Source organism: Rhinopithecus bieti, unplaced genomic scaffold, assembly GCF_001698545.2.
Source record: "Rhinopithecus bieti isolate Rb0 unplaced genomic scaffold, ASM169854v2 scaffold_12049, whole genome shotgun sequence".
In the NCBI taxonomy this organism is placed as follows: Eukaryota; Metazoa; Chordata; class Mammalia; order Primates; family Cercopithecidae; genus Rhinopithecus; species Rhinopithecus bieti.
In genome coordinates this window covers 3,106,456-3,120,165 of record NW_016807278.1, presented here as the reverse complement: position 1 = coordinate 3,120,165, position 13,710 = coordinate 3,106,456, and the positions used below count along the sequence as shown (strand labels likewise).

At 45.3% G+C, this 13,710-nt stretch overlaps 1 protein-coding gene and 2 non-coding genes across 7 annotated transcripts in view; 2 read left to right on the top strand and 1 right to left on the bottom strand.

Moving 5' to 3' along the window:
• The first annotated feature begins 1,654 nt into the window (after window positions 1-1,654).
• On the top strand, window positions 1,655-1,727 carry TRNAK-UUU (transfer RNA lysine (anticodon UUU)). Its single transcript has one exon. It is a non-coding gene; the product is annotated as a tRNA-Lys (tRNA).
• Window positions 1,728-2,150: 423 nt separating this feature from the next.
• TRNAK-UUU (transfer RNA lysine (anticodon UUU)) lies at window positions 2,151-2,223 on the bottom strand. The gene has a single exon. It is a non-coding gene; the product is annotated as a tRNA-Lys (tRNA).
• A 9,296-nt stretch (window positions 2,224-11,519) lies between these two features.
• MDM4 (MDM4 regulator of p53) overlaps window positions 11,520-13,710 on the top strand; it is a 39,909-nt gene continuing 37,718 nt past the window's right edge. For 2 of the 5 annotated variants that reach the window (XM_017881024.1, XM_017881021.1), the window contains exon 1: window positions 11,520-11,654. The gene's annotated coding sequence lies outside the window, so the exon portion shown is untranslated. Of the gene's footprint in view, window positions 11,765-11,825; window positions 11,896-13,710 lie in introns of those variants that run through there. The other 3 variants (XR_001887159.1, XM_017881022.1, XM_017881023.1) reach the window with 3 other exon arrangements.

Below are 13,710 nucleotides of genomic sequence, written 5' to 3'. Positions count from 1 at the left end.
GGGTTTACGCCATTCTCCTGCCTCAGCCTCCCGAGTAGCTGGGACTACAGGCGCCCGCCACCTTGCCCGGCTAGTTTTTTGTATTTTTTAGTAGAGACGGGGTTTCACCGTGTTAGCCAGGATGGTCTCGATCTCCTGACCTCGTGATCCGCCCATCTCGGCCTCCCAAAGTGCTGGGATTACAGGCTTGAGCCACCGCGCCCGGCGGAGATTTGTATTCTTAATAGTCTATGTTGCTCCCACTGGTGCACACTGCTTTGGGAGGATTCGTCTTGTGAGTCTGTCTTGAAAACAGCAACTTGAGGCAGGTGCAGTGGTTCACACCTGTAATCCCAGCACTTTGGTAGGCAGAAGCAGGCAGATCACCTGAGGTCAGGAGTTCGAGGCCAGCCTGGCCAACATGGTGAAACCCCTATCTCTACTAAAAAAAATTCAAAAATATTAGCAGGGCATGGTGGCACGTGCCTGCATAATCCCAGCTACTCGGGAGTCTGAGGCAGGAGAATTGCTTGAACTTGGGAGGCAGATGTTGCAGTAAGCTGAGATCCTGCCACTCCACTCCAGCCTGGGCGACAGAGTGAGACTCTGACTCGAAAAAGAAAGAAAAGAAAAGAAAAGAAAAGAAAAGAAAAGAAAAGAAAACTGCAATTGCGTGAAAGGGGAAGAAAGGCAAAAATTCAATCTAAATTTAAATTAAAGGTCTAAACTCCTTTTTCCACAATCCTAATTCAGACCTTTCCACAATCACGTCTATTTTCTTATAGTATTATCTCCTCTGTGCATGAATCAAAAGTGTCTTTCCTTCTTTTGTGCTAAGGAATGCTCATCTAACAACTACATCATCTGATGAATGGAAATGTATTTTTCATTAATGGGAGAGATGCTGTAATCTAGTTTGGTAGAATAATTAAAATTAAGAGACCTTATCGGGGAAGTGATAAATAGAAGGTAGAAGTATAATAAAAAGAGGTTGCTCCCTGGCACAGCTGCAAAGATTGAAAGAAAAAAAAAGAAGAAAGAAAGGAAGGACGGAAAGAGGGAAGGAGAGAGGTTGTAACCCCATGTCTAAATTTTGAATATTCATCTTGGTTGCCCATTTTTCTGTCATTTACTACCATTAATTTCCTTTTAGAGAGTTTAGTAAATACTGGTAACTTATCAAACATGAAACAGCTTGAAGAACACATGTTTTAAGTGAATGGAACAAAAAAGGATAGGAAAATATGTGTTTTGCTTTATCTTGCTAAAACAAAAAACAAAAAAACACCTTTAATTCTAATTAAAACCTAAATTTAGCTGCTTAAAAGGAAGCAGGCCGGCGCGGTGGCTCACTCCTATAATCCCAGCACTTTGGGAGGCCAAGGTGGGCGGATCACAATGTCAAGAAATCTAGACCATCCTAGCCAACATGATGAAACTCTGTCTTTTCCAAAAATACAAAAATTAGCTGGGCGTGGGCGCGCGCGCGCCTGTAGTCTCAGCTACTCGGGAGGCTGAGGCAGGAGAATCACTTGAACCCGGGAGGCGGAGGTTGCAGTGAGCCAACATCGCGCTACTGCACTCCAGCCTGGCGACAATGACATCATCTCAAATTAAAAAAAAAATAATAATAATAACCTATATGAAGTAAACAAAAAGCAACTCTGGGCGGAGCGCCCGGATAGCTCAGTCGGTAGAGCATCAGACTTTTAATCTGAGGGTCCAGGGTTCAAGTCCCTGTTCGGGCGTTTGTAGTTTTCGTTACTACGCATCATCCCACTAGGTCCGAAATGTGGAGGTTGTAAAACGCTTATATTTCAAAACGAATTCAATTCGTTTTTCATCGGTTTCAGAATATGCTGGATAAACATGTTTTCAGAGAGGAAAAAAATGACTGAAAAATAATTTAATTTTTTGGCGAGTATCGAGGTCTGGCACGGTGCTTCCCCAGAAAAATACTTGTTTTTTGATGGCTCATAATTGAGAAAGGAAGAAAAAAAACTTAAAAGCAAGCACCTTGTGCTCTCACCACTAAAGAAGATATGTGAGGTAATGCATAGCCTCACCAGTTTGATTCACTCATTCAACAATATACACATATTTCAGAACGTGGTGGTGTACCCTATAACATACACAATTTATATTCGTCCATTAAGGAAAAGAAATCACGACGCCCGAACAGGGACTTGAACCCTGGACCCTCAGATTAAAAGTCTGATGCTCTACCGACTGAGCTATCCGGGCTCCCGCGATGGACTTACCCTTCTGCTCTTTCTTACATAAGAATGAGGACCCTTGAGCGATTGCACCATCTCTATTTTGTGAGATTGCTTTTAATGCCAAGAAAGTTCGTGATGCGTGCGTAAAAGGAAAAACAAAAAGCCCAAATTCTGCGCCTTTCACCAGCATCACCAGCTAGTTCAGAATTGCGAGATACTTACGCGCCTCGTAAGTATGATTACTAGGCTTTTTTGATTTGTAATTAAATACGTTCAGGATTAAAAGAATGGCGAGGTGTCACTTTTGAAGTGCTGTAATAACCTTAGATCTATTTTACCATTGATAATAGGACGGGCATCAGTGCTAAAACCTATCCAACAATAGAAAAAAAATGAATCTGTCTAAGAGACTATGAATATGCTGTTCTGAAGCTAGCGGGTTGCACCATGCGGTATAAAGTGAGAGAAAGGAAGGATGGTGAGGTTATCCAGTAGGTCCCCTGAAAGCATCCAAGTTTTTTGTTTTTTTTTTTTTTTTAAGACGGAGTCTCCCTTTGCCGCCCAGGCTGGCGTGTAATGGCACGATCTCTCGGCTCAGTGCAACCTCCGCCTCCCGGGTGCAAGCAGTTCTCCTGCCTCAGCCTCCCGAGTAGCTGGGATTACGGGCGCCTGCCACCATGCCCAGCTAATTTTTGTATTTTTAGTAGAGACGGCGTTTCATCGTGTTGGCAAATCTGGTCTCGAATTCCTGACCTCCGGTGATTCGCCCGGCGCATCCAAGTAATTTTAAGGGGCGCAAACTCTGGAGGAGTTCATCAGCAGCGACCTTGGGGGCAGAAGTCCTACTAAACTAGAGAGACAGGACAGGAAAACTGAGTATGGCATTGAAGAGAGATTGTTTTGATCTTGGCATTGGAGGTTCTTCCCTTCCGTAGCCATCAGTAATTTGAGCACTGCCCTTTGCTATGGAGCTGGTGTTGAGAATTACCACGGTAGAGTTTTGAGAGCGGGACACTGAAGGTCTTTGTTAGCTGATGTTACTTTACCTTAATTCCATCCTTAATCTCTTTCGGGGTGATTGCTCTGGTCCAGCAATTCCACTTTTAGGAATTTGTCCTGAAGAAATAATCAGGGGTGACCGGGCGCGGTGGCTCACGCCTGTAATCCCAGCACTTTGGGAGGCCGAGGCGGGTGGATCACGAGGTCGGGGGTTCGAGACCAGCCTGATCGACATGATGACCACCCCCCCCATCTCTACTAAAAAATATAAAAAAATTAGCCGGGCGTGGTGGCGCACTCCTGTAATCCCAGCAACTCAGGAGGCTGAGTCACGAGAATCGCTTGAAGCTGGGAGGCGGAGGTTGCAGTGAGCCGAGATCAGGCCACTGCACTCCAGCCTGGGCGACAGGGCGAGAATCTGTCTCAAAAAAAAAAAAGAAGAATCGGGGTGTACCAAAAGATCTGACTACAGGAGATATCATCATGGCATTTTAATCAGAAACGAGAAAAATAGCTACATAAATTATGGTACAGCCTTAATTATTATGCAGCCATTAATAATCATGTTTCAGAAAACTAGGATTTGGGAAAAAATAGAAAACATTTTTAAGTTAGGAAACATTTCAAGTCAGTAGTGTTTTGCATCGGGCGCAGCGGCTCACGCCTGTAATCCCAGCACTTTGGGAGGCCGAGGTGGGCGGATCACGAGGTCAGAAGATTGAGACCATCCTGGCTAATACGGCGAAACCCCCGTCTCTATTAAAAATACAAAAAATTAGCCGGGCGTGGTGGCGGGCGCCTGTGGTCCCAGCTACTCGGGAGGCTGAGGCAGGAGAATGGCGTGAACCCAGGAGACGGAGCTTGCAGTGAGCCGAGATGGCGCCCCTGCACTCCAGCCTGTGTGAGAGCGAGATCTCAAAAAAATAAAAGTGTTTTGCTTGTTTTGTATTTTCAAGAAAAGGGCGCATATATGTGCACTGAAAAACAAAGGATAAGACAACAAACAAACAAAAACAAAAGATAAATGCTTATACAAAGCCTGGGTTCTGAAGTTAGGTGCCCTGTTTGAATCCTGACTACCATTGTGTAACCTTGAGCAAGCTACTTCTCTGTGTGTCAGAACAATAGGAAGACTGTGAGATTTAAATAATACAGTAAATAGACATTGTTTGCAATAGTGTCTGACATGTAATAAGCATTCGTGGAGGCACATAAAGATTTAATGGCAAAGATGTAACAAGAACAGACCCTATGGATCCTGCTCTTTCAACCTTCTCTGACACCATTCACCTTTCAACAAAGGATTAACATATTTGATTGAAGTGGAACAAGATGTATAAAGCTTATTTTTAAGGCTGGGCGTGGTATCCCAGCACTTTGGGAGGCCGAGATGGGAGGACTGCTTGAGGCCAGGAGTTCCAGAGCAGCCTAGACAACATAGGGAGACCTGCCCCCTCCCGCCGCCACCCTCCCCGCCCCATAATCAATCAATAAACTGGGCGTGGTGGCGCCTGGCTGTGATTCCTGCTACTGGGGAGGCTGAGGTGAGAGGATTGCTTGAGCCCAGGAGTTCAGGATCAGCTTGGGCAACATGGTGAAATTCCCTCTCTACAAAATAAAATAAAATAAAATAAAAAATAAAAAATTAGCCAGGCGTGGTGGCGTGAGCCTATAGTTCCAGCTGCTTAGGAGGCTGAGGTGGAAGAATCGCTTGGGCCCAGGAGGTGGAGACTGCAGTGAGCCAGGATGGAGCCACTGTGCTCCAGTCAGGGCACTGTATGTTGGATCTGCATGTTACAACATGAGGAAAAATAAATTCTGAACACATTAATGGCCTAAGTGTGAAAAGCAAATCTTTCTAGCTGGCCCTTTGGACCCTTAAAAAAAGCAAAGCAGGCCGTGCTTGGTGACTCATGCCTGTAATCCCAGCACTTTGGGAGGCCGAGGTAGGTGGATCACGAGGTCAGGAGATCGAGACCATCCTGGCTTACATGGTGAAACCCCGTCTCTACTGAAAAAAATACAAAAAAAAATTAGCCGGGCGTGGTGGCGTGCACCTGTAGTCCCAGCTACTCAGGAGGCTGAGGCAAGAGAATGGCGTGAACCCAGGAGGCAGAGGTTGCAGTGAGCTGAGATCGCGCCACTGCACTCCAGCCTGGGTGACAGAACAAGATTCTGTCTCCAAAAAAAAAAAAAAAAAAAAAAAAAAAAAGTAAAAGACAATCCAATAGAAAAATGGGCAAAAGGTCTGATTAGGCAATTCATACATAGGAACCTTAAGTCAGCCAGGCACAGTGACTCACACCTGTAATCCCAGCACTTTGGGAGGCCGAGGTGGGCAGATCACAAGGTCTGGAGATCGAGACCATCCTGGCTTACATGGTGAAACCCTGTCTCTACTAAAAATACAAAAAATTAGCACTGTGTCGTGGCAGGTGCCTGTGGTCCCAGCTGTTCGGGAGGCTGAGGCAGGAGGATGGCGTGAACCCAGGAGGCGGAGTTTGCAGGGAGCCGAGATCGTACCACTGCACTCCAGCCTGGGCGACAGAGCCAGACTCAGTCTCAAAAAAAAAAAAAAAGGAACCTTAAGTCGACAAATATGAAAAAGTGCTAAACATTATTAATAATCATGGACCTATAAAACAAACCACCATGAGAAACCATTTTACATCAGATTATTTTTTATAATTTGAAAATGCCAAGTACTGGTAAACATATGCATCAAGATAATTCTCTTTTTTTTTTGAGACAGAGTCTCACTTTGTTGCCAGGCCAGAGTGCAGTGGTGTGATCTTGGCTCAATGCAACCTCCACCTCCGGGGTTCAAGTGATTCTCCTGCCTCAGCCTCCCAAGTAGCTGGAACTACAGACACTTGCCATCATGCCCAGCTAATGTTTGTATTTTTAGTAGAGACGGGGTTTCACCGTGTTGGCCAAGCTGGTCTCAAACTCCTGACTTTGTGATCTGCCCACCTCGGCCTCCCAAAGTGCTGGGATTACAGTCGTGAACCACCGCGCCCGGCCAAGGTAGTTCCTATACACATCTGTCAGGAGTGTGTATTTTTCTACAATGACTTTGGAGAGCACTTTGTCATGGTCTAATAGGGTGGACAACATATATAGTCTGTAACTCCATAATTTCCTCTAGAGTACACATGGAGATAAGCACAAGAATGATAACAACATTGTTTGTAATGGCAAACAATTGAATAATGCCTAAGTATTTATTAAAGGAGATGAATAAAAATTGTGGTGCATCCATTACTATTATGGGCTGAATGTGTCCCTCTCAAACTTCATGTTGAACACCACCCCCAGCACTACAGAATGGGAATGTATTTGGAGACAGGGCCTTTAAAGAGGTGATTAAGGTAAAATGAGGTCACATGGGTGAGCCCAATATGATTAGGGTCCTCATAAGAAGAGGAGATTAGGATACAAACAACATATAGGCATGGGCAACCACACGAGGACACAGTGAAAAGACAGACTGCACTCCAGCCTGGCAACAGACGGAACTCCGTCTCAAAAAACAAACAAACAAAAAAGCAAAACAAAACAACCACACACACAAAATTAGCATGCTAATTTAGGGCATGCTGGTGGATGCCACCTGTAGGATTACAAGATTACACCTGTAATCCTAACACTTTGGGAGGCCAAGCGGGGAGGATCACTTAAGGCCAGGAGTTCGAGACCAGACTGGGCAACATAGTGAGACCCTGTGTCTATTTTTTTTTTTTTTTAATTAGAAGATGAGCAATTACTCACAAATCAGTGTCAACCATGATGGGAATAACTCTATTCTTCACCATGGCCTAGTCAACATATTTATCAAGCCAAGGAAAGAGGGCATCAGGAGAAACCTAACTTGCTAACAACTTGATCTTCAACTTCTAGCTTCCAGAACTATGAGCAAATAAATTTCTGTTTAAGCCACTCAGTGGTATTTTGTTATGGCAACTCTAGAAAACTAATACTATACAACAATTCATTATACATTTATACAATTCAATATATTACTATACAACAACGTTACAACATTAAAAATGAAGTCAGGTATGGTGGCTCATGCCTGTAATCCCAGCACTTTGGGAGGCCGAGGTGGGTGGATCATCTGAGGTCAGGGGTTCAAGACCAGCCTGGCCAACATGGGGAAACCCTGTCTCAACTAAAAATACAAAAAAAATTAGCTGGGCGTGGTGGCAGGCGCCTGTAATCCCAGCTACTGCGGAAGGCTGAGGCAGGAGAATCACTTGAACCTGGGAGGCAGAGGTTGCAGTGAGCCGAGATGGTGCCACTGCCCTCCAGCCTGGGTGACAAGAGTGAAATTCTGTCTAAAAAAAAAAACAAACAAACAAACAAAAAAAACAAATGAATTAACCAGGGCCAGGTGCAGTGGCTCACACCTGTCGTGCCAGCACTTTGGGAGGCTGACGCGGGCGGATCATGAGGTCAAGAGTTCGAGACCAGCCTGGCCAACATGGTGAAACCCTGTCTCTACTAAGAATACAAAATTTAGCCAGGCGTGGTGGCACATGCCTGTAATCCCATCTACTCCGGAGGCTGAGGTGGGAGAATCGCTTGAACCCTGGAGGTGGAGACTGCAGTGAGCCAAGATCACATTACTGCACTCCAGCCTGGGCGACAAAGCAAGACTCCATCTCCGAACAACAACAACAAAACTAACCATAACTACACGGTTTAACAGCACTGAACTTCACAATGCTGAGCAAAAATATTAGTTGCAGTAGACCACATATAGTTTGATGCCATTTATAAAAATTTTAAAAGCACAAACACATTTTTAAGGAATATATACACATATAAACTCTAAAAGTCTACAGAAATGTATGGCAGGGGTAAATATCAAACTCAAGACAGTTGGTTCCCAGAGGATGAAGAAAGGAGATACCATAGAGGTGACTACAGGGAACTTCTTTGTATGTGTATTGTTCTTAGGAAGAGGAATGGGAAAAGGGAGATCATATTCTCATATTCTTTTTTTTTTTGAGATGGAGTCTCACTCTGTTGCCCAGGGTAGAGTGCAATGGCACGATTTCAGCTCACTGCAACCTCCGACTCCTGGGTTCAAGTGATTCTCCTGCCTCAGCCTCCCAAGTAGCTGGGATTACAGGCATGCGCCACCACACCCAGCTAATTATTTTGCATTTTTAGTAGAGATGTGGTTTTGCCATGTTGGGCAGGCTGGTCTTGAACTCCCGACCCCAGGTGATCCATCTGCCTCAGCCTCCCAAAGTGCTGGGATTACAGGCATGAGCCACTGCGCCCAGCTGGGAGATCATATTCTTTATACCTTTTGATATGTATAAAGTCATTTATTATATTTTTTTTTCAGAAAGGCTATAGACCAATAATACTAACTTTTAATTTTTTTAAAATTAGAAGGGCCATAAGAAATGGCTGAATTCAGCCATTTTATTTTACAGATTAGGGAACTGAAGACCTGAAAACTGTGTAACTTTTCTGGTTTCTAGAAATAGCTAGACTAGAACCCAGATTTCCTGTCTTTTTAATCAAATCAACAGTTTGTGAGCATAGTTCTTAAAGAAGGAAGTGGTGATCACGGAGTCAGTTAAGTTTTTAAGCCAATTTCCAATTTCATTTCTTTTTTCTTTTCTTTCTTCTTTTTTTGAGACGGAGTCTTCTGTCACCCACGCTGATGTGTAGTGGCGCGTGTGTAATCCCAGTGACTTGGGAGGCTGAGGCAGAATTGCTTGAACCCGGGAGGCAGAGATTATAGTGAGCCGAGATCGCACCATTGCACTCCAGCCTGGCAACAGAAGGGAACTCCGTCTCAACAAAACAAAGCAAAACAAAACACACACACACAGAATTAACTGGGCGTGCTGGTGAGTGCCACCTGTAGGATTATGAGATTACACCTGTAATCCTAACACTTTGGGAGGCCAAGGTGGAGGGAGGATCACTTGAGGCCAGGAGTTCAAGACCAGACTGAGCAACATAGTAAGACCCTGTGTCTATTTTTTTTTTTAATTAGAAGATGAACAATTACTCACAAATCAGTGTTATCTATGATGGGAAAAACTCTATTCTTCACCATGGCCTAGTCAACATGTTTATCAAGGTTTTTTTTTTATTATTATTGATTGATTGAGACAGAGTCTGGCTCCGTCATCCAGGCTAGAGTGCAGTGGAGCAATCTCGGCTCACTGCAATCTCCTCCTCCCGATTCAAGCGATTCTCCTCCGTCAGCCTCCTGAGTAGCTGGGATTACAAGCGCCTACCATTGCACCCAGCTAATCTTTTTTGTATTTTTAGTAGAGACAGTGTTTTATCATGTTGGCCAGGCTGGTCTCGAACTCCCGACCTCACATGATCCACCTGCCTCGGCCTCACAAAGTGCTGGGATTACAGGCATGAGCCACTGTGCCGGGCCCTCAAGGTTTTAAATGAAGACAAATTAAAGATGTTGGTCAATATTTTGCCCAAATTGAACGGGCTCATCTCTCTTAACCTAGGGGAGGTTAACTGCAGCTCACCAATCATTGCACTTACCACATTCTATTTAGCTGGACTCCTCCACTAGACAGATTTCAGATCTTGTTTTGGAATCCTCTAGATTGGTGCTTGGCACACAGTAGGATGCTCAGCTAATTAATTTTTTTTTTTTTTTTTTTGTACAGATGGGGTTCTCACTTTCTTGCCCAGGCTGGTCTTGAACTCCTGGGCTTAAACGATCCTCCCACCTTGGCCTCCCAAAGGGTTGGGATTACAGGTGTGAGCCACTGCGCCTGGCCTCAACAAATATTTGTTGATCTTACACAAACTGAATTGCATGAACAGATCATATTCCAAGACTCCAGGAGATATTAGGAAAGGATCCAAACTAACCAGATGCTATTTAAAAGTTACAAAAAAAATTCCTGTTGAAAGTTTTAAAAAATACTAATTGCACAAAAGGACATGGGAAATAGTTGACAGTGGTTCACCTAAAAAAGCACCCCCCACCTTTCTTTTTCTTTTTTTGTTTTGAGTGAAGTGGTTGCAGATTTCTATGAAAAAGAAGTTAACTCTTCAGCTCCTTAATGGAACTCTGGATCTCCCAGCTATGCAGGAGGTTATGCTAGAAGTAGAGCAAAGTGGAATGTACAAATTTAAGGAAGGTTATTGCCCTATGTTCTTTTGCATGGGTCTGTACCTAGCATTGGGAGCCACGGTTTGCTGTCGCTTATTGGGAGAGATAAGAATGGTATATACACGAATAACTAAAACAAAACAAAACAAAAAGTACGTGGCAAATGCTAAAAGAGAGGTGCAAAGAACACTGAGATGGAGCTTTCTTGGGTTACACAACCAGTTTTAATGTTTCCTAATATAGAAGAACTTTCCACAAACCTCTCAGGCAGGCTGTCTTCAAATGACATTACTTCCCCCAATACCTAATTTCATTTATTTCAGAATGACCCTAAATGTTAGAGGATTTTCTGAGCTTAAAATACTGCCTTGTAATTTCTATTGGTTTTAGTTCTGTACTTTGGAGAAAAGAATAAGGCTCCGTTATTTCCAATATTATACTATTCAGTTATTTGAAGACAGCTTCCAATTTCCATGCTCATCCCTTTCCCTCTTTTTTTTTTTTTTTTTTTTTGAGATGGAGTTTTGTTCTTGTCGCCCAGGCTGGAGTGCAATGGCGCGATCTCGGCTCACTGCAACCTTCGCCTCCCAGGTTCAAACGATTCTCCTGTCTCAGCCTTCTGAGTAGCTGGGATTACAGGCATGTGCCACCACACCCCACTAGTTTCGTATTTTTAGTAGAAACAGGGTTTCACCATATTGGTCAGGCTGGTCTCGAACTCCTGACCTCAGATGATTCGCCTGCCTTAGGCCTCCCAAATTGCTGGGATTACAGGTGTGAGCCACAGCGGCCGGCGCCTTCCATTATTTGCCACGGCTTCAAGCTTCCGGGCCACCCTAGTGGCGCCATCGCTCCATTTCCCCTCCCTGCCACCCTTGGGGAGCAAGGGTGAGTACTGGGGAATGGCAGAAGAAGCGTAGTTTTTCCGAAGAGCTGAAGACAGCCTGTGATTATGACCTTAGCTCTTCCCCTTCTCTGTTTTCTGATCTCCTAATACACGCCTGTAAGTATCACAAGACCCTGCCAAGTCCCTCACATATTATCTTTTGAAATCCGACGACTTTCAATCTTCCGGGCCCCACGACTCTCTCTCCCCGGACTAGGATCTACTCTATGGTAGTCAGATCAGCCTTTCTAGCTCTGTAGTCCTCCCATTGCTCCATCTATGGTTTCCGGAGGCCTTACCGGAAGCCCTCCTGTGAGGCCGTGTGGGAGGCCGGAAGTTGCGGCTTCATTACTCGCCATTTCAAAATGCTGCCGAGGCCCTCGGATCTGTGACTGCTACCCCTCCCCCGACCCGGGCTCGGCGGGGGAGCGACTCATGGAGCTGCCGTAAGGTGTGGCTCTTGGCCTTCGTCGGCGGGGTGCCGGGAGCGGGAGCTGGAGAGTGAGGAGCAGGCGGCCGTACCGCCAATTCTGCGGGTAGCGGGCGGGAGGAGCTTGAGAGGTGGGTCGGGCGGCGTGGGGAAGGCCGCGCCAGGCGGAAGAAGGGCTTGGGGGGAGGGGAAGAGTTGTGGGATGAGGGCTCGCGGAAGATAAAAGTGGAGGTGGGGTGACGTGATGTAACTTTGCCAACAGGTGACAAATCTAAAGTCGACGTGGTTGGGTTGAGTTTAAGTGGACACAACATTTGAGTACTACTGAGGCAATTTGGAGAAAAGAGGTGGGAGGGGGGAGGTGGGAAGAATGACATTGACGCGTTTTAAGTTTTTAAGTTAGTTTTTAAGGCTGCGGATAGTCTACCTTAGAAGCACTTGAGTGCTTGTTGAAAATGCTCCTTTTGGCTGGGCGCGGTGGCTCACGCTTGTAAACCCAGCACTTTGGGAGGCCAAGGTGGGTGGATCTACCTGAGGTCTGGAGTTCGAGGCCAACCTGGTGAAACCCCGTCTCTACTAAAAACACAAAAATATTAGATGTGTGTGGTAGCGCACGCCTGTAATCCCCGCTACTCTGGAGGCTGAGGCAGGAGAATCACTTGAACCCGTGGGCGGGGGTTGCAGTGAGTCAAAATAGCGCCACTGCACTTCACCTTGGGCTATAGAGGGAGACTCCGTCTCAAAGGAAAAAAAAAGGAAAATGTTCGTTTCGGGGCCACACCGAAACCTCCAGACAGTATCGAGATGGCGCTCAGAGAAATATATTTTAATGAGCACACCTCCCAGTGATTTTTTGTATACCTTAAAGCTTGAAAACCAGTTTTTGTTTGTTTTATAAGTGGAGTTTCGCTCTTTTTGCCCAGGCTGGAGTGCAGTGGCGCGATCTTGGCTCACTGCAACTTCTGCCTCCCGGGTTCAAGTGATTCTTCTGCCTCAGCCTCCGGTGTCGCTGGGATTACAGGGGCGTACTAGTACGCCCTGGCTAATTATGTTTTATTAGAGACGGGGTTTCACCAGGTTGGTCAGGCTGTTCTCGAACTCCAGACCTCAGGTGATCCGCCCACCTTGGCCTCCGAAAGTGCTGGGATTACAGGCATGAGCCACCGTGCTCGGCCGAAAACCACGGTTTTAAAGCGACACCCGGAGAAAATGCTCTGTGGTGTTCGCACGTGGAACTAGTATCTGTCAAAGATACTTGGAACCTTTTGGTGTTAAGTATTACTGTATCTCAGTTTAGATTCAGTCTCTCCTCATATTTTTTTTTTTTTTTTTTTTTTTGATAGGATTTCGGCCAGGCCCAGTGGCTCACACCTTTAATCCCAGCACTTTCGGAGGCCAAGGGGGCAGGATTGCTTGAGTCTAGGAGTTCGAGACCAGCCTAGGCAACAAACAGCCCCTTCTCTGCAAAAAAAAAAAATCAAAAAATCAGTGGGGAGTCATAGAGGGAGCTTCTAGTCCCAGCTACCCGAGAGACTCAGGTGGGAGGATCTCTTGAGCCCAGGAGGTGAAAGCTGCACCAAGCGGGGATGGAGCCACTGCACTTTAGCTTAGGTGACAGCGTGAGAGCCTGTCTGAAAAAAAAAAAGACATGAGGTCTCACTGTGTGATCAGGCTGGAGTGCAGTGGCTATTCACAGGTTTAATCATCGCACACTACAGCCTGAAACTCCTGGACTCTAGGGATCCTCCTGCCTCAGCCTTCCAGAATAGCTGGGACTACAGGCACTAGCCACCGGCCGCAGTTGGTTTTTTAAGGTTCTGTAACAATCTCCCCGCTTTAATCTTTCCTGCCTTCCCAGGTCCTGTAGAACTCCTACATTCTGGATTTGACTGATTAACTGCTTGCTCTCCATTTTGCCTAGTAACTTGCAGTTAGTAGGTAGATCTCAATTTGAATTATTTGTCTTTTGGTCGGGAATACTTAATAGGTGGTATGCTGGTTTCTTGTTGCTTCAAAATCAGGTAGTATATGGTGTGTGAATGAACCTCTTTTTTTTTTTTTTTTTTTTTTTTTTTTT